Here is a 21,942-nt window from a genome sequence, read left to right on the forward strand (position 1 = left end):
GGTGGGAGGTGCCTAGAGAAGCTGTTTCCCTGAGGCTTGTGCTCAAGCTGAGACACTAGCTTCCTAGAAGGACCCTGGGCCATTGCTGCCAGATGAATCTCCTTCTAGACATTTTTTTTTGAGATAGGATCACACTCCATAGTTCATGCTGGAATTACAGGCGTAAATCACCACAGCCAGCTCCCCCGCTGCCTCCACACACCCTCTTTGGTGGGAGATCTATTTCTAAGTTTGGTGAGCTGAAGCTCTGCTTGTTACTTGAAATCCGAGCTCTCATGGCTGGTAAGACGATGGATCTGGGGACATAGATAATGACGTAAGGTTGACATGTATTCTTTAAGAACATGGAAAGTCCAGAAGCACATGTGGAGGTTAAGTGAAGCATGAGTCCCAGAGGGTGAGCCTTTGGTTGCTTTCTTTCTGCTCTGTTGTTTTTCCCAGAGTGTTCTGTTTTATGTATCACTCAGTGAGGGGATGTCTGGAACATTACCCTCGATCCTCATTCTTGAGCTTTCTGTCTCGACTACCTACAGTGCCAGGGCAGCTGAGACGTTCCTTTCAGCTGGATTCATCTGTCTTCTCAGGCAGTAGCTGGACAGAAGTAAAACAACCCAATGATCCCACTTACAAGAACTCTTTGGACCCCACTTTGGTAATGCTCCAAAATATAGAAAAAGTTTATAGAAACACTGTTTTGGTTAGAACATAGCATTTTCAGTTTGGGTACACCTGCAATCTCAACACTTGGGAGGTGGAGGCAGGAGGATCAAGAGTTTAGGGCATTCTCAGTCATTTTTCAAGTTCGAGGTCAGCCTGAGCTTCATTAGACCTTGTCTCAAAAAAAAAAAAAAAGTTGGGAATGGAGCTAGGTGTGCTAGCTCATGCCTGTAATCCCAGCATTTGTGAGGCAGAGGCAGGAGGATCAGGAATTCAAGGCCAGTATCAGCTAAAAGTGAGTTTGTGATCAGCCTGAACTGCATGAAAACCTATCTTCAAAAAAGAAATTGTTGAGCAGTGGTGGCACATGTCTTTAATCCCAGAACTCGAGAGGCAGAGGCAGTTGGACCTCTGTGAGTTCGAGGCCAGCCTGGTTTATAGAGCTAGTTCCAGGACAGCCAGGGCTATACAGAGAAACCCTGTCTTGAATCCCCACCACCCCACCCCACCCCCACTCCTCGCCAAAAAAAAAAATTAAGAGGGGATGGAGCAATGTGTCTGTGATTAAGACCATTTTGTTGTTGTTTTTTTTTTCAGAGGACTCGGGTTCATTTTTACAGCACCCATATGGTGGTTCACAACCATCTGTAACTTCAATTCCAATAATCTGACCTCCTCAGGCATTAGGCATGCATGTGGTGCACATATATACATGTAGGCAAAACACTCATATACATAAAATAAAATTTCAAAAATTGTAGGGGGCTGAAGAGATGGATCAGTGGTTAAGAGCACATACTGTTCTTACAGAATACTGGAGTTTGATTCCCAGCACTCACATCAGGCAGCTCACAACTGCCTGTAACTCCAGCTTCAGGGGATCTGACACCTCTCTGACTTACACACACACACACACACACACACACACACACACACACACACACACACACTTACAAATTTTTAAAAGAAAACATTGAGTAGAGAAAAAAGAGAAAAAGCAGAGGAAGTTTGATTTAATAAATCTTGAAGGCCTAGGTCAGCTCCCTACTCTCCAGGGTCACCACAAGAATGATGGGCATCAGAAGCCTGAAAGTCAGGTCCAGGTCTTTCTTTTCTTCTGTCTCAACATGTTTTATTTTGTTTCCACAGGTCTTACTATGTAGCCATGACTACCCTGGAACTCTATATATAGACCATGCAGGCCTCCGAGTGCTGGAATAAAAGGCATATGCTAACACACTCAGCTCTATTGCATATTTTTTTGAGACAAGGTCTTATCTGGCTCTTAACTCACTATGTTTCCAAGGATGATCTTGGACCTCCTGCCCATACTTAATCCTGGGGTTACAGGTGGAGTTACAGGTCTTTTTATGTCTCATGGGGCAAACTTTCAGTCTCTTTTTTTTTCTCCTGGGCTCGCTCTCTCTCTCTCTCTCTCTCTCTCTCTCTCTCTCTCTCTCTCTCTCTCTCTCTCTCTCTGCGCGTGCGCGTGCGTGCGTGCATGTGTGCTGGGGATTGAATTTATGGCTTTGACATGCAGATGCCTTACTGCTGAAATAAAACCCCAGCCCTTTACCATTTAAAATGTACAATTACATGGTATAAACTATATTCACAGTGTTGTGCGGCCATTACCAGTATCTATTCCTGTGTGTATAGGTGTTTACATTTTCATATATGTACTTTTATGTATAAATATATATATATATGTGTGTGTGTGTGTGTGTGTGTGTGTGTGTGTGTGTGTGTGTGAGTGTATGGCAATAGAAACATAAAGAGGTTTTTTTTTTAAAAAGATAGGATCTTACTGTGTAGTCCTGGCTGGCCCGGAACTTGCTTTGTAGACTAGGCTGGCTTTGAATCATGTAGATCCACCTGCCTCTGCCTCTTGAGTGCTGGGACTAAAGGTGAGTTCCACCAGATCAGCTCCAAGGCTGTTCTTTTTCTTTGTTTATTTGTTTGATTTTTGAGACAGGGTTTATGTTTGTAGCCCTGGCTGACCTGGAACTTGCTCTGTAGACCAGGCTTGAATCTCTCAAACAGAGAGATTCACCTGCCTCTGCCTCCCGAGAGATGGGATTAAAGGCATGTGCACCACCACCACTCTGCCTCCAGGGTGTTCTTGAACTGCTGATTCTCCTGCTTCTACATACCATGTCTTGGAATTAAATCCATGACAACATGCCCAGCCGGATTTTTAGATTTATCTATAATTGTCTAGGTGGGATTCATATGTGGGAATGTTTGTGGGAGTATTTTCTTGATTGCTGATTGATGCAGGAGTACTGAGCCCATTGTGGGCAGTGCCATGCCTGGGCAGGTATACCTGGTTGGGCTGTACAAAAAAGGTAGCTGAATGTGAGCCTGGAAACACACTGGCAAATATCATTCCTTCATGTCTTCTGTTTCAGTTTCTGCTTTAAGTTCCTGCCCTGACTTCTCCTCAGTGATGGATTATGATCTGGGAATTATAAGATGAAATAAGCCCTTTCATTACCTAAGTTGCTTTTGGTCATAATGTTTATTGTAGTAATAGAAAATCAAACTAGAATAAAAACAATTATAGGTTATCAGCAAAATTGAGCACAATGTATGGATTTCCCATGTATACCCTGCCTGTGCATACACATGGCCATGCATTTTTATGTCATGTATGTGCCATATAATTTCTACTGAAAACAAGATACAAAGAGAAATTTAGTGATATAGATATTACGAGTGCCACCCATGTGGTGGTAGGCCTTTTCCATGATGCAGCTACCTGAGGGTCAGCCATGCTTCTGTATTAGGCACAATAAATTCATTGGGATAAAAAAAAAGATGTTAGGAAGAATACAGAATGATCTCAGGTAGGCACTGAGGGGTGCAGTGGTGAGTATTTAGCATGGCTAAGGCTCTAGGTTCAGTCCCCAGCACCTGAACAATATAAAGAAGGAAAGAAAAGAGTGGTTAAAGGATCCCCTAGAGCTCCATATTTCCTGCATCCTACTCCTTTTCGTTGTTTTCTGGTGACCACTGATCTGCGCTCCTCCTTAAGCAGCTCTCATCACTTTGCTGGCCCAGACGCCAACCCAATGAGGAAAACTGGAATGTCTGTGCTAATGGGCTCCTTTTTTGTTTATTTATTCTAGGTGAGTCCTGTCTATGGGACAGTACCACACACATTCCCACGTGGTATGGTTTATCAATGTCCTAGAGGCTTTTTGTTGTTGCTGCTTTTTTTTTTTGAGACAAGGTCTCATATATAGCTCTGGCTGTCCTGGAACTCACTGTGTAGACCAGGCTGGCCTCAAACTCAGAGATTTGCCTGCCTCTGCCTCCTGTGTGCTGGAATCAAAGGCATTTGTCACCATGTTCAGCATAATCTCCTAGGTACTTTTTACTCCAACAAGTTGACAATCAACTTTAACCACCAGAGTCCAGTGTGGTGACTCAAACCTATAAATCCAGAACTCAGAAGGCTGAGGCAGGGGGATCACTGTGAACCCAGGCCAACCTGGGTGTGCTGGATAGTTTTATGTCAGCTTGATACAAGCTAAAGTCATCTGAGAGGAGGGAACCTCAGTTAAGAAAATTCCTCCATAAGATTGGGTTGTAGGCAGGCCTATAAAGCATTTTCTTAAATAGTTTGATGTGGGGCCTATTGTGGGTGGTGCTATTCCCTGGGCTGGTATCTTGGGTTCTATAAGAAAGCAGGCTGACGCAAGCCATGGGGAGCAAGCCAGTAAACAGCACTCATCCATGACCTCTGCATCAGCTCCTGCCTTGCTTGTGTTCCTGTCCTGACTTCCTTTAGTGATGAAATGTGATGTGTAAGTGTAAGCCAAATACAGTGGTCCACAGGGTGCCTGGACCAGTCTACTCTGGTGACCAGCCTAGCAAATAACCTAGCTGTCATCATAGAGCCTTTGTCCAGTGACAGATGGAGGCACATACAGAGATCTACGGCCAGGCACCAGGCTGAGCTCTGGGAATCCAACTGATGAGAGAGAGGAGAGATACTGCAGGCGAGGGACATCAAGATCATGATGGGAGGAAGTGCAGAGATGACCGGCCACACTAGTGGAAGCCCATGAACTGTGGACTGGTGGCTGTGGAGCCCCCATGGGACTGGACTAGGCCCTCTGGATACGGAAGATGGTTGTTTGGCTCGAACGGTTTTGGGGGGCACACAGGCAGGGGGATCGGGATCTGTCCCTGGTCTATGGGCAGGCTTCTGGAATCCGGTGCCTGTGGTGTGACACCTTGCACAGCCTTGGTGCAGTGGGAAGGGGCTTGGACCTGCCTAGGCTCAGTGTGCTGGCCTCTGCTGACTCCCCATGGGAGACCTCGATTTGGGGGATGTGGGGATGTGGGGTGGCTTGGGAAAGAGGGCTGGGGGTGGGAGGAGGGAGGAGGGGGGTTTGTGGATAGTATGTGGAGTGAGTAGAAAATTTCTTAATAAAGAAAAATAAAAAAAAGTGTAAGCCAAATAAACCCTTCTCTCCCCAAGTTGCTTTTTGGTCATGGTATTTAATCTAAGCAATAGAAACCCTAAGACACTGGGCTATAGTTAAATCTTATCACAAATAAAAACTAACAAACAAAAAGATTAACTATCATAGGTTCCCTTAAACTTATTTACAAGACAGGTATAGTTTGCTTAACCTTGTATTATATACTGAATATTCATTTAGTTTAGTTTTTTGGGGGGCTAGTACTGGTTATTGAACCCAGGACCTTGTGCATGCGAGACAAGCATTCTACCACTGAGTCATGCTCCAGCCTCATTGATGGGTTTTATTCCTGGACCTAATTCACTCCTCTTTTTACTTTTTATTTTGAGACAGTTTTAATAAACTGTTCAGGCTAGCAATTAACTTACTCTATACCCTAGGCTGGCCTTGAATTTGCAGTCATCCTACCTGGGATTGCAGGCCTCTGCCATTGTGCCAGGATTTATTTACATTTAGTCATATATTTACCACACTATTTTTACCCACAGGTATCAGTTTTCTTCTATGCAAAATATGTATTTAAAAACTTATATTAAGCTGGGAGTGGTAGTGTATGCCTTTAATCCCAGCACTCAGGAGGCAGAGCCAGGCAGATCTCTGTGAGTTTGAAGCCAGGCTGGTCTACAGAGTGAATTCCAGGACAGCCAGGGATGTTACACAGAGAAACCCTGTCTCGAAAAACCAAACCAAACCAAACAAACAAACAAAACAAAAAAACCAACCCCACCTGTGGGGTGTTTACCCACCAACCCCACAGTTCCCCAGAGTTTTCTTGAGTGTGAGCAGCAGGAAATATTAGATAGAAGGATTTATTGCAGAGAATCTTGAGGAGATAAACAGATAGAAAATAAAGAATAGCCTCGAGAGGGCCTGGAACCTTTTCCAACGGGCCCCGACTGTCTCTGCCCCAGGGTTTTTATAGAGACGCCAGGAGGTGGAGCAAAAGACCTCCTCCCCCAGCACAGCCAAGTGCAGACCATCCCAGACACCTGCACTCAGGCCCGTGGTCTAATCATCCTCTATGCGGACCTGCTGGGTAAAGCCACAAGGAACCCGAGAACGGGCTCCCACACCCACCCAAAAATTATATATGTGAGGAAGTCAAAAGACAACTTTCAAGAGTTAGTTCTTTTCTTCCATTATGTGGGTCCAGCGGATCAAATTTAGGTTATTAAGCACCTTTGTTGAAGAATAATCTTTTCGTATACTGTAAAGATGTGTCACTCTGATTGGTTTAATAAAAAACTGAATGATCAATAACTAGGCAGGATTTTCAGGGCAGAGAGGATGCTAGGAAGAAGAAGGCAGAGACACCATGAGATGCTGAGGGAGCAGTATGGGCACTATGGAGATGAGGTAATAAAGCCCCAAGGCAGAAAGTAAAATAATAGAAATGGGTTAATTTAAGTTATAAGAGCTAGTTAGAAACAAGCCTAAGCTACCAGTTGAGTTTTCATAATTAATAATAAGTCTCCATGTCATCATTGGGGAGCCAACGGTCCTGACAAAAAAATCTGATTACATACCTTTACACACTAAGCCATCTTGCTGGCCACAAAATGCATCCTTTTTTGTGATGACATGCTTGTAGGAAATTTTCCACTTTTTATTTACACTATAATTCATGTTTGAAAGACATTTTAGGAGTGCTGGAGAGTTGTCTCAGTGGCTAAGAGCATTTGTTGCTCTTCCAGAGGACCCTAATTTAGTGCCCAGCTCCCACATGACAGCTTACAACCTCTAGAACTTATAACTCTAGTTCTAGAGGATCCAATACCCTCTTCTATCCCCGTGGGCACCAGGTATGAACATGCAAATATAAAATAAAAATAGATAATATCGTTAGGAAAAATGTTTTAAAGATGGGTGTGGGGTGCTCCTTTGTAATCGCAGAACTTGAGAGACTGAAGCAGGAGGATTGCAAATTCAAGGTCTTCATTGGCTACACAACAAGTTTTAGACCAGCTTGGGTTACAGGAGACTCTATCAAAACAAAAACAAACCAAACCAAAATTGCACTAAGGGCCTTTGAAATGTTGAGGATCTTTCTCAATCACTCTCCACTTTATTTTAATTAAAAAACTGTGTGTGTGTGTGTGTGTGTGTGTGTGTGTGTGTGTACATGTGGAAGGCAGAGAATAACTTGGAAGAACCAATTCTCTCCATCCACCCTTATGTGGATTCTGGAGTTCTTACCTGCTGAGATACCTTGCTAGCCTCCATCTTATATTTTGAGATGAGTCTCTCACTGAATCTGAGACTTGCCAATTTGCTTAGATTGGCTGGTCAGTAAGCTATAAGGACCCTCCTATCTTTATGTCCCCAGCACTGAGATTACAGATGATCACTGTTCTGCCTGGCACATGGGTGCTGGACATTGAACTCAAGTTTTCATGTTTATGTGACAAGCACTTTATTAACTTAGGGAGCTCCTTGGCTGTGACAACCACCCCCCAGCCTTTTGTTTGTTTGTTTTTTTGTTTTCTGAGACAAGTTTCGTCTGTGTAATAGCTCTGGCTCTCCTGGAACTCACTTTGTAGACCAGGCTTGCTTCAAACTCACAGAGGTCCACCTGCCTCTGCCTTCCGAGGGCTAGGATTAAAGGTGTGCGCCACCACTGCCTAGCTGCCTGGCTGTTTTGAACATTTTATATTTCTCCCTGGTTTTCTATAATTTCCATTATTATACTTCTAGGCATTGATTTCTTTTGGTGCATTCTGCTTGGAATTGGTTGTTTTTCTGTACCTAAAGATAAAATTACAGGAGTTTGATTTCATGCTCTTTAATTTTTTTGACACAGGGTTTCTCTGTGTAACTGTGGCTGTCCTGGAACTCACTCTGTAGACCAGGCTGAAATCCACTTGCCTCTGCCTCCTAAGTGCTGGGATTAAAGGTATGTACTATCATGCTTAGCTATCTTGATCTGCAGGAAACTGGAAGTGAACTATCCTCCACACTGGGCATAGCTTGAGCATATGATACCTTAAAGCCTACTTCCACAATGACACACTTCCTCAAACAAGTCCACACCTACTCAAACAAGGTCACTTTTCCTAATAGTGCGACTCTCTATAGGCCAAGCACTCAAACACATGAGTCTGTGAGAGCCATACCTATTCAAGTCACCACAGATCCGCTGGAAATGGAGTTGCAGACAATTGTGAGCTGCCATGTAGGTGCTGGGAACTGACCCTGGGTCCCCTGGAAGAGCAGTAAGTGCTCTTATCCACTGAGCCATCTTTCCAGACCCAACCTCTAAATGTTTCACTTTTTGTCGAGATGTTGGCTGGGGAAACAAAAATGTGTGCGAGGTTCTGCATGTGGATTTAGAAAGCTGCTGTATGTTGTCCAGAGTAAACAGGGTGGGATGTAGGAAAGTTAGCTAGTGCTGTAGTATTATAGCATTGGCATTTTAAAAAAACTCATCTTTGTGTCAAAATAAGATTTCATGTTTGTAGCATTAAAAACAATTTGAATAGGGTGTGTGTGTGTGTGTGTGTGTGTGTGTGTGTGTGTGTGTGTGTGTGTGTTGCAAGGAACATTGAAAACCTGTAGCTAGCTTTCTTCTTCCTTTCTACCTCTTCCAATTGAGAGCTGCTGGTAGCAAAAGATCATGGGAGTATATATCAGGTAACAACTAGTGTTCAGAAGGCTAATCTATCAGAACCAAGGGTTCTGTTGGAGGAAACCATCATGCAAGGCGTTATGGAATTACTGCCTTTTGAATGAATTGACTGTTTCTTGTAAACTTCTTGTGTAATAACAGCTATGATTCTCCCTATTTACCATGCATTTCCATGTAATGTGTACATGTAATCTCATGATTGCATCTCAATCTGATGGGCACACATAATTGTGGATAGTCAAGAAGATGGTTTCTTATTTAACTGAACAATTTTTATGAATAGAAACATACTAAAATATGCTTCATACTAGATCTATTGTTCCATGTGGACTGTAGACACTTAGAGGTCTTATTCTCCATCCTTAGCTACTGACAAGGTAAATATTGGCCAAAGTGTCCTCATAGAACTTTCACAAAGCAGAATTGCAGGTGCCTGGCCTTGTTGGATCAAAACCCTTCAGAAGAATTATAGCGAACTAGAAGTGATAGAGCAGGTGTCTGGCCTTGGTGTATCTTAGTCCTTCAAGAGATCAATAGCACGTGTGTTGTCCTAAGCTTCCTCCACCAGCACCTCCCCACTTTGATTCAAAAAACAATTAACACTTTGTATTTATTTCTGCATCAGTTTTTAATGCAAGATTTTATGTATAGGTCCTGAGATTCAGGTGACTAACAGAAAAAGGCTATTAACTGACTAACCATGTCTGGATATTATTAATCACATAAAATAGTACATGTATTCTTTGCCTTTTCCTTAAATCTCTCATTGGTTTAATTTCTTCCCTTGTAAACCTTGTAGCTATCTCTTTAAGAGATAGTCAGAACTTTTTACAACCTACAGCTGTTGTCAATCACCAGTTAAGCTGACCAAGTCTTTGCCAAGTGTGACTCTTATCAGAATACTTGTCCCTGAGAGTTTACTTTGTAGTTTTTACTAACAAGTTATTAATGAATGGTAACTAAGAGAACAATGAGAGAACAGCAGAAGAAGGGACAGAGAGGAGCTAAATATGAGAACAGAAAAAAAGCTATGTAGATAGAATTGACTTAGAAGAACAAAGTGAATGGACTAGAGCTTGGTGTGCTTAGATTCATTTGATACCCCTCAGATTAGAATCCCAGCCACTTGTAGCATCTTCCCCAGGACTCTGGGAGAAATCTCTTCAGGGGAGGCACCTGAAGAGAATCTCCCCTTCACCTCTGCTTTGAACTTTTGATTCTCCTGCCTCCACCTTACACATGCAGGGATCACACAAACACATAACAGGCTTTCTCAGACCACCAACCCTCAAATCATGACACGAAGACTTCTTATTAGTTATGAAAGCTTGGCCTTAGCTTATGCTTGTCCCACTAGCTCTTATAACTTAACCTGTTTCTCTTTATCTACATTTTGCCTCAGGGCTTTTGACCTTTCATTCTGTATGTCCTACTCTGTTTCGGTCTGGCTGGCGGCTGCTTGGCTGGCTGCCCCTACCCTCCACGTCTCCCTCTCTTTCTCCCTCATTCTTTCTTCTCTCTCAAGCCTAGATTCCACCTCCTACTTATTCTCTCTGCCTGCTAGCCCCATCTATCCCTCCACTGCCTAGCTATTGGCCATTCAGCTTTTTATTAGACTAATCAGGTACCTTAGACAGGCAAGGTAAAACAGCTACGTATCTTTACATAATTAAACAAATACAGCACAAGCAAATGTAACATATCTTTACATAGTTAAAGTAATATTCTGTAACATAAACAAATGTAACACATCTTTACATGGTTAAAGTAATATTCCACAACAGTCATGTGCTACTACATTCAGTTTTATGGAACATAGGGCTTCATGAACGCTAGGCAAACACTCTACCAACTGAACTACATCCCTAGCCCTAAGTATTATATTTGAAATCTTGTAAATATGTTCCAGGTATTGTTCTAAAAGACTGTAATGGTTCCTAGTTTGGGAGCTTTTAAAGCTGATAGTAAAACCTGGGTGTGGTTTACATGCACTTGGGAGGCTAAGGCAGGAGGAAGGCTGCAAGTTTGAGGCCCTCCTGGAGTATATAGTAACATAAATCCCATACCAGCAGCCCGAGATACACAGTAAGATCCTGACTCAAACACTAACCAGAAGGCTGGAGAGATGGATCAGAGGATAAGAACATGTACTGCTCTTTCAGAGGGCCTGGGTTTGGTTCCTAACACACACATAGCTCATAACCACCCATAGTTCCAGTTCCAGGGATCTGACATCCTCTTATGACATCCTCAGGGACTAGGGATGCATGTGGTACACATACATACATGTAGGCACTCACACATATACACAAAATTTAAAAAAATCTAAAAAAAGACGCCCAAACAAAATAATACCTTCATGTTAAAGTTTATAATCCCAGCACTTGGGAAGCCTAGGCAGGAGAGTTACCCAGAGTTCCAGGGCAGCTTGAGCTACATTTTATGGCCCCATATCAAAACAATAATAAAGCTAATCCTTAATGTAGTAAATGATGCCAAGTAAAATTAAAAAGGAAGTTGAGAAGACAAAATCCTAAATTTGTTTGGTCATAGTTCAACCCAGAGAGCCAGTGCCATCAGGGAAGCAGCCTTTCAACCCAGACAGGCAGTCTTTTCTGCTAGCAAAGTGCTAACTTAGCTAGTCATGCAGACATCCCAGATTGACTTCAGTTGTGAAAGCAGATCAGGGTGAAACAGGATAAAGTTGGTTTCAGCCTGAAGAACCCTATTTAGACTTATTGTTTTTTCTTCCCAGAAGAAGGCTTGGATAATCATCCTACTTGATACCTAACAGCCCTTTCAGTATGCCCTTCCTCTGCTCAGAAAGGAAGCTGGTCTGTGAATAGTTCCTCCTGCCTTCTTATTTTCTAGCCAAAGGTAAACCTTTCCATCATTGCATAATAAGTTCACAGTTTTGTCATGGGGCTATGATTCTGAGAGAAAGACAACCTAGTTTCAGTCATAAACTAGTAACTGAGAGGTCTTAGGTGCATGTTCAAGAGAGACACCGGGATAGATATTTTTGGGGATAAGAAGCTTATTAGAAGAATTATTAATATCATGGACAGAGAGACAGCAGCATGGCAGGAGATCTGAGGAGAGTCCAGGCCTCAGCACTAGAGACACGGTGTGGTGGTTTGAATAGGAATGGCCCCAGAGACTCATGTGTTTGAATGCTTGGCCCATAGTGGGTAGCACTATTAGGAGGTGTGAGGAAGTGTATCATTGTGGAGGCAGGTTTTGAGGCCTCATATATGCTTAAGCTATGACTACTGTGGCTCACAATCTTTAGCTGTCTGCATATTAAGATGTAGCACCCACAGCTCCTTCTCTAGCACCATGTCGGCCTGTATACTGCCATGTTTCCCATCATGATGATAATGGACTAAACTTCTGAAACTTTAAGCTAGCCCCAATTAAATGTTTTCCTTTATAAGAGTTGCTGTGGTCAAGATGTCACAGCAATAAAACCCTAACTTTAAGTTTGAAGCGGGTACATCAGAAATTTATTGATTTATTTGATGCTGTTGCATCAAGAGTTTTTTGATTTAAAAAAAAGAGCTTGGTACAGCTAAGACTGCTGTAGTTGTCTTAGACTCATTCCATCTTTATCATCCTCTACTCCTTTACTGGGAGATGTGACAGCCCTAGGGAGCAGGAGTAGTGCTGTGGTAATTCCAGCTACTTGCAAGCTCTTAGTGGATTCAGAGCTGCATAGAATTAAGCTCTGTACCCTCACTTGAGTTTTAAAATATTAAGAAGAGGGACCTGTGGGAGCCCACAGAGGTTTCCTAGTGAGATTTGAGCTTGCTTTACCAGCAGGGCTGCATAAGAGGATGATTGGACCATGGGCCTGGGTACCAGGTGTTTGGAAGGGTCTGCACTTGGCTGTATCTAGCAAGGGGGAGTTCTCTTGCCTTGCCCCTTGGCATTGTTATAAAAACCCCCTTTGAATAAAGTTCTGGGCCAGTGGATAAGGATCCAGGCCCTCCCGAGGCTATCCAGTGTTTCTGCCCTTTTTCTCTCCCCTCTATCCTATCTAAATCTCTTATCCCTCACTCCTCAAGAGTACCTTGGGGAAGAAGGTGTGAGCCAGTTGACAAAAAGGGGCACCAGGAAGTGGAATGAAGCTAAGCCCTGTGTTCAAGAGGACAAACAGATTAAAGAAGAGCTGGATGTTAAATGGAATAAAGGGAGTGGTAACCTCAGGACAAGACCCCACCCAGCTAAGCTTCCAACTTGTGAAAAGGAATTAAACATAAGTTTAGAGCTGGGTGTCCTGGTGCACGCCTTTAATCCAAGCACCCAGAATGCAGGGATTGGCAGATCTCTAAGTTTAAGGCCAGCCTGGTCTACAGAGCAAATTCCAGGACAGCCAAGTTTAGGCAGCAAAGGAAACCATCAAAAACACAAAGCTAATGAAGATATAATTGAACAAGGGGTCATATTCCAGCCCCAGCATGCAGCAGAACTTGGTAGTTTTGGCCATGTGGTTCTGGCTTTAGAATTAAGGATAGAAGAAAAGGGTTATGCAATTTGCCTCCACACCAAGGAAAGCCACTGAGGCCAGGCATGTGTCAGGGATGTCCCTGAATGGAGGCTGAGAGAGGCCATTGTGTGAAGCTGTGAAGGAGAAGCCTGGATTGCCTTCAATATCCCAAGATATTGGAGATGCCAGAGTTGTGGGACACTTGCTGAGGAGCACTCCTAACAGGGAGTGGAACCAGCCCAAGAGAAAAAAAGTGTGTTGCAGTCAACAGAGTTGAAAGGAGTTGGAGATCTGAAGAGAATTTTGACATCAGACATGGAGATCATGGAGATTCAGAGTTTGGAGTTTGCCCAGCTGGTTTTTGATCTTGCTTTGATGCAGTATTTCCTAGCTATGCTCCTTTTCCTCCATTTGGAACGGTAATGTATATCCTGTGTCATTATATGTTGGAAGTATGTGATCCTGCTTTTTCATTTGATTTTACATGGGATTACAGTTAAGAGAATCAAAGAAGAGACTTAGAACTTTGGACTTTTAAACAGAGTTGAGACTATTATATATTATGGGGACTTTTGAAGTTAAACTGAATGCATTTCTGCATTATGCTATGGTTACAATCTTATGGGTACCAGAGAGTGGAATGTAGTGGTTTGAATAGGAATGTCCCCCATAGACTTGTGTTTGAATGCTTGACCCATAGAGAGTGGCACTGTTAGGAGGTGTGGCCTTGTTGGAGGAAGTGTGTCATTGTGAGGGTGGGCTTTGAGGTCTCATATGCTCAAGCTATCCAGTGTGGCACCCAGTCTCCTTCTGCTGCCTGCAGATCAAGATGTAGAACTCTCAGCTCCTTCTCTAGCATCATGTCTGCCTGCATGCCACCATGTCCCACCATGATGATAATGGACTAAACTTCTGAAGCTGTAAGCTAGCACTAATTAAATGTTTTCCTTTATAAGAGTTGCTGTGGTCATGGTGTCTCTTCACAGCAATAAAACCCTAATTAATACACAAGGGTTTTGAAGAGAGAAGCCAGGGCCCTCTAGAGTCAAGGCCCTTTCTTATAGCTCTCTGAGGAAGAGGAATGGTTTTTAGCACCAGCCTGTAGCTAGACTCTCTGGTTTCCAGGCAGAAATCAGGGAAGGAGATGGGGAAAAGGATGTGTAGTGCACCTGGAAATATGTTAGAGATTAATAGAAAATGTCTTCAGTAGGGGCCTGTCAGTATCTGTGAAGGGCTTCCATAGGCTTTGGTTTGAGTTTTAACATTGCATTCTTACAATAACACCATAGTGAATTATTTTTGTTTTTGTTTGTTTTGAGACAGGCTCTCTCATTTTCCCAGCTATCCTTAAATATGCTATATAGTTGATGTGGCCCTTCAACTCATTATTCATACTGTTAGGACTCGTATGTTGCTGAACTCACAGGCATGCGTCACACATGGGGTTTAGAGGGAGAATTCTGGAGACTCTGTCAAAACAGGAAGAATGATCCCTTCTGGTTGCTTCTCAAAGCCCAAATGAGCCTATAGGCTCAGAGAAGCCCCTCCCCATCTGTACCTCCGTCTCCTTGGGTACTCCTCAGCAGGCAGGCCAGGCCAAGCTCGTGCTTCAACCTGTTCCACCTGCAATTGCTTGGTGGCTCAGTCCCAGCAGTGAGCCAGATTTGGGTTGAGGGAGGGCAGGAAAGCATCTGCTGTACTCTTTTGTCTTCTCATACTTCTAAAACAAGTGCTACCGAGCTACTGTAGTGGCTTTCCTGGAGGTGTGACAGGTTGTCAGACATGTGCAGATGTGAATGCAGGGAGTTGAGCTGTGTGTGTCCGGGGTTCAGTATGAAGGGTGAGGCCAGGTGTGACATTCTTATCCAGCTTAGTAGTTTGCAGGTATGGACTAGGAGGCTAAAAACTTTGAGCACTATCCCCATGGCAGGGGACATAGTAAAGGCCTATTCAGCCTCTGCTCATCCCAATTTGGGTGAAGCCATGAGAGATAAGCTGCTGATGAGTCTCCTTAGACATGAAAAGCAGGGGCTAAAGAGAAAAGGGGTGACACCTTTTTACATCCCTGAACTGGTTGACAGTGGTCAGGTGTGGGAGACCAACCCCCACCAGGAACTCTTGAGGAATGAGGGATAAGAGACTTAGTTAGAAATAGAGAGGAGAGAAACAGAGAGAAAACACAGGATAGACTTGAGTGGGCCTGGATCCTAATCCATCGGGCCCTGACTGTCTCTGCCCTAGGGTATTTATAGGAATGCCAAGGGGTGGAGCAAAAGACCTCCCCCAGCACAGTCAAGTGCAGACCATCTCAGACACTTGCACTCAGACTGGTGGTCCAATCATCCTCTCCATGCAGACCTGCTTGATAAAGCCACTAGGAAACCTGAAAATGGGCTCCCATACCTGAACTGATTGGCAGTGGTCAGGGAGGTAGATGGAGCAGCTGGCTGTTACACAAATCTTTAATAGTCTTTTAATAAAAAAAACCCGGAATCAGGTATTGGTTTGAAAGCTGAAAGATCAGAGAAGCAGAGCCAGCCACAGCCACCACCTCTTACCTCACCAACTCCTCAGCCTGAAAGAGCCTCTACTTCCTGTCTCCTCATGCCTTATATACCTTTCTCTACCCAGCCATCACTCCCTAGGATTAAAGGCATGTGTGCTTTCCAAGCAAAGGCATGAGATCTCAAGTACAGGGATTAAAGGTGTGTGCCACCACTGCATGTCTCTGTTTCTTTCCTAGACTGAGTCAATCTCATGTAGTCCAGGATGGCTTTGAACTCATAAACATCTAGACAGATGTCTACTTCCCGAGTGCTAGGATTAAAGGTGTGTGCCACCACTGCATGGCTCTGTTTCTCTCCTAGAACAAGTCAATCTCTTGTAGTCCAAGGTGGCTTTGAACTCATAGAGATCCATGGATGTCTGCCTCCTGAGTGCTAGGATTAAAGGTGTGTGCCACCACTGCCTGGCCTCTATGTTTAATCTAGTGGCTTGTTCTGTTCTCCTATCTTCAGGCAAATTTTATTAGGGTACACAATATATCACCACAGCTGGTTAGGGTGCAACTGGGTCTGTGGGCAAGGATATGAATTTGGGCCAACTGCTGACTTGGTCCACTGCTCCTGGGATCTCCAGAAGGCTGGTGAGGACTATTTGTTCAGGAAGCCCACAGGGCTTTAGTGTCCTGCATAGTCACCCAAGACCCTGTGCTTAGGACTATACACTTGATGTCATCATCTTAAAATTACTGATGAATGCAGCTGTGATCTTAGGTACATAAAGTTGGATGGGACAAATTAGTAGTAATGCTGTAAGCAAGGGAAATGCTGACTCTGAGCATATCTTCTGTTCTAGGGGCTCCTTCTGAATGCAGGGTGACAGGTGCAGTGCCCCATGAATTCAGAATTCCTGGGACCCTAGGATGTACAAATTACCTCTACAGCAGAATAAGTGGGCATTGATGGCCCCCAGAGGACATACTTTTGTTAAAAATTTTCCCTTTATTTATTTATTTTTTAGTCTTACTTCTTTCTTTTCTCCCCCTCACTCTCGACAGAGTCTTACTAGGTATCCCTGGCTGGCCTGGAACTCGCTATGTAGACTAGGTCAGTCTCAATCACATAAAGATCTGCTTACCTCTGTCTCCCAAATACTACGACAAAAGATATGTCCTTTTTAGGCATCCTTTTTAAAATTTTATGTGTGTGGGTGTTTTGCCTGTGTACCACATGGATGCAGAGCCAGATCCCTTGGAACTGGAGTTATAGATAGTTGTGAGCCACCTTGAGGGTCCTGAGAATTGAAACCCAACCCTCTGAAAGATCAACCAATGTTCTTAACCAAATAAGTCATTTCTCTAGCCCCAAACTTTCATTTTTGAGGTGGCAGAAACCTAGCCTTTTCCTTTGTAAACAACAGCTTTATTAAATATTTCATTAATATGTCATGAACTTCACCCTTTTAAAGTATAGAATTTGTGGTATTTGTGACATTTCTGTGTTGTGAAACCACCACCTGGATCTAATTCCAGAGTATTTGCATCATCTGAAACAGAAATAACATGCTTATTGTCTCTCTGTCACTATCAAAACCTAGTCTGGCAAACCCTTGATTTGCTTTCTGTATCTATGACACGAAATAAATAATGATTAGCTGAGCATGGTGGTCCATGCATTTAATCCCAGCACTCAGGAGGCTGAGGCAGGTGGATCTCTGTGACTTTGAGGCTGGAGTTTGAAGCTGTGTTACTTTGTCTGTCTAAAACATCTGATGGTTTAATAAAGAGCTGAACGGCCAATAGCAAGGCAGGAGAATGCATAGATGGGCTGGCAGGTAGAGAGAATAAAGAGGAGGAAAAAAGTCTGGGAGGAGAGAAGGAAGAGCAAGAACAAAGAGAGGAGGACATCAGGGTCCAGCCACCCAGCCACACAGCCAGCCATGGAGTAAAAGTGAAAGTAAGATTACAGAAGTAAGAAAAAGGCCCAGAGGCAAAAGGTAGATGGGATAATTTAAGTTAAAAAATGTAGTTGGAGCATTTTCTCTGTCCTGCTTGGGCCTGCAGCAGTTTATAAAATAATCACTCAGAGGCTTAATACTAATTACAAACTGTTTGGCCCATGGCTCAGGCTTATTACTAGCTAGCTATTACATCTTAAATTAAACCATTTCTATTAATCTATGTATCACCACATGGCTGGTGGCTTACCAGTACTTTCATATCTTGCTTCTTGGATGGCTGCTGGTGTCCTCCAACTCCACCCTCTTTTCTCTGTATCTCTGCTTGGATTTTCCGCCTGGCTATATCCTGCCTTGCTATAGGCCAAAGCAGCTTCTTTATTAACCAATGATAATAAAACATATTCACAGCATACAGAAACATCCCACAACAAAGAAAATCTGGCTAGAAACAAGCCAAGCTAAGGCCAGGCATTCATAAGAAAGAATAAGCCTTCATGTGTGATTTATTTGGGAGCTGGGTGGTAGGCCCCCAAAAGAGTCAAAAGAACAAAGAATAAAAACAACCAACAACAACCCTCCCAAAAGAAGAAGCAGCAGCAGCAGCAACAGCAGCAGCAGCAGCAGCAGCAGCAGCAGCAGAAGAAGAAGAAGAAGAAGAAGAAGAAGAAGAAGAAGACAACTCTAATTTTTGTTGCCTGTATACTCACTGGAACATGATCAAATTCCCAGTGGCCAGCCCTTTAAAGGAAACTGAGACTCCCCACCCCCCCCACCCCCGCTAGAAGCCATCAATTGTGGAAAGTACACTTTAACATTCTTATCACAATTTTTAAGAGTTCTCTTTGATGGCTTTCTGTCTAGGCTGTTTCTTTTTTGGGGGTGGGGTAAGGGTGGGGGTTGTCACAGGATCCTTCCATTGTCCCTCTTTCTCAACTGTGAGTCTGCAGTCATTGAAACTACTGCAAAAGTAGCTTCCTTGCTCTTTATAGTCAGTGGGAGTGTGGATCATGGACTTCCACATAGTTTCTGGCAAACCCACAGACCACAGGCATCCACATAGTCTCCTGCATCAGCACATCTCTGGACCTCAGCATGGTCTCTGGTGGCAGTACAGACCACAGACATAAACCCGACCCTCTGCCACAGCTTGGGCCACAGACACCATCATAGCCTTTGGCAGCAGCACAGGTCAAGGCCATCAACATGACCTACAGGACAACATTGGCCATGGACACCAATATGGTCTCCAGTGGCAGCCTGGCCCATGAACATCAACATGGCTTCAGGTGGCAGCACAGACCACAGACATCCTGTTGCATGAATCCTAAATTGTCTTATAATAAAAACCCAGAGCCAGATATTGGGGTAAACGTTGAAAGATCAGAAGAAACAAAGGACAAGCCACTAGAGAGACTTCTCACCACTACCAAAGCCTCAGGCTGAATGGAAGGTGATAGAGTGGAGAGAAACAGATAGAAAATACAGGATAGCCTCAGGAGGGCCTAGATCCTAATCCATCAGGCCCTGACTGTCTCTGCCCTAGGGTATTTAAAGGAATGCCAAGGAGTGGATCAAAAGACCTCCCCCAGCACATCCAAGTGCAGACCATCTCAGAAACCTGGTACTTGGGCCCATTGTCCAATCATCTTCTTTATGTGGATCTGCTGGGTAAAGCCTAAATGGGCTCCAACAATACACAATATAGACACCATCATAGCCCTTGGCAGCAGCACAGGCCAAGGTCATCAACATGGCCTCCAGGGCAACATTGTCCATGGACACCAATATGGTCTCCAGTGGCAGCCTGGTCTATGAACATCAACATGGCTTCAGGTGGCAGCATAGACCACAGACATCCACATGGCCTTTGGTTGCAGCCAGACCCCTAACTGCAGCAGGACCATGGACCCCAACATGGCCCTCTGTTGTGGAATATTAGTTTAAGATGTGTTACATTTGTTTATGCTGTGGAACATTTGTTTTAATGATGCAAAGGTGGGTTGTATTCTTTTATGTTGCATTTGTTTAACTCTGTGAAGCTGTGTTACTTTGCCTGTGTAAAGCACCTGATTGGTCTAATAAAGAGCTGAATGGCCAATAGCAAGGGAAGAGAAAGGATAGGCAGGGCTGGCAGGCAGAGAGAATAAATAGAAGGAAAAAAGAGAGAAAAAGAATTGAGGAGTGAGAGAAGGAGCAAGAGAATAAGGAGAGGAGGACATCAGGGGCAGCCACCCAGCCACCCAGTCAGCTGCAGAGTAAGAGTGAAAGTAAAATATACAGAAGTGAGAAAAGGAAAAAGCCCAGAGGCAAAAGGTAGATGGGATAATTTAAGAAAAGCTGGCTAGAAACAAGCCAAGGTGAGGCTAGGAATTTATAAGAAAGAATAAGCCTCCATGTGATTTATTTTGTAGATGGGTGATGGGCCCCCCAAAGAGCAAAATAGTAAAAGAGTAAAAAGCAACAGCTCTCTGTGGTAGCACAGATATCAACAGGTCTTGGGTGGCAGCTCAGGCTACTCACATCAACATGGTCCCTGACAGCAGCATGGCCCACAGATACCAACAAGGGGTCAGGTAGCAGCACAGGCCACAGATACCTGCATGGCCTTTGGTGGTAACATGGGCTATGGATGTCAACATGGCCCCTGACTTCGGCAGGACCATGTACCCAACATGGCCTTTGGCATACCCCTGCTTAAAAAGATTTTATCTATCAATCATCTATCTACTTACTGCTATCTATCTATCTATCTATCTATCTATCTATCTATCTATCTATCTTGTGATTTTGTGTGTGTGTGTGTGTGTGTGTGTGTGTGTGTGTGTGTGTACATGCACTTGAGTGCCATAGTGCTCATGTGGAGGTCTGAGGGCAACTTGTAGGAGTTAGTTCTTTCTAACATTTCTAACATGTGGGGGCTCGTGGATTGAATTCAGGTCATCAGACTTGGCAGTAGGCACCTTTATCTGCTGAGCCCTCTCATTGGCTCTGTTTCTGTTTTTGTAACAGGTTCTCACTATAGCCCTGGCTGGCCTAGAACTCTCTGTGTAGATCAGGCTAGTTTCAAACTTGGATTAATTCTCCTGCTTTGACCTCCAGAGTGATGGGATTATAGGTGTGCATCACTATGCCTGGTACTTTTTTAAAAATTTATTTTTATTTTATGTACATTGGTGTTTTGCCTGAATGTGTGTCTGTGTGATGGTGTTGGAATCCCCGAAACTAGAGCTACAAACTATTGGTTGTAGTATTAAGGCAACTCCATGTAGTTAAAAGGGAGGTTTATTTTGTGGGGTAACTTACAAGTAAAATGATAGGTTACAGGGTCCAGGAAAGGTGTAGCACAGTCCTGTGGTGTTCTCTGGAAAACTCTGCTCCATCTACCTCCAACATCCAGGATCCAGGAACCAAGAGAGCCAGCACATCTCGGGTCTTAAGGGCTCCTGTCTTGGCCCTGCCTTGTAGGCATGACAGTTACCAAAGCCTCAATGGGGGTAGTACTTCCAGGTCAAAGCTGGAACAGCTACCTACTACAACAAACAGTTGTGAGATGCCATATGGGTGCTGGGAATTGAACCTGGATCCTCTGGAAGAGCAGCCAGTACTCTTAACCACTGAGCCATGTGGGTTCTGGGAGTTGAGCCCAGGTCCTCTAGAAGAACAGCCAGTGCTCTTAACCACTGAGCCATCTCTCCAGCCCCACCTGGTACTCTTTTTAGTTTTAGAAACTATCTTTTCTAGCCAGGCCTGGTGCAGGCCTCTAATTCCAGCTACTTAGGTAGCAGAGGTGGGAGAAGAACAAGTTTAGTGCTGGCCTGGGCAATTTAATGAGACCATGTGTGAAAATAAAAAGTAAAGAAGGGGCCGGGCATGGTGGCACACATCTTTAATCCTAGCACTTGAGAGGCAGAGGCCGGGTGGATTTCTGTGAGTTTCAGGACAGCTGGAACTATATAGCAAGACCCTGTCTCAAAAACACAAAACTATATAAAACATAAAAAGGGCTAATCATGTTATCCTTGATATAGTAGATAGTACAACAAACAATAGAAACCATAACAATTATTTTTTCTACCTTTAATGACATTTTCCCTCTGATTATTTAAAAAAAATTTTTGAGACAAGGTCTCACTATGTAGCCTTAGCTGGCCTTGCTATGTAGACCAGGCTGGCCTTGAACTGTCAGAGATCTGGGATTAAAAGCATATGCTACC

Source organism: Peromyscus californicus, unplaced genomic scaffold (assembly GCF_007827085.1).
Source record: "Peromyscus californicus insignis strain IS unplaced genomic scaffold, ASM782708v3 Scaffold_10__1_contigs__length_136768540, whole genome shotgun sequence".
Taxonomy (NCBI): domain Eukaryota; kingdom Metazoa; phylum Chordata; class Mammalia; order Rodentia; family Cricetidae; genus Peromyscus; species Peromyscus californicus.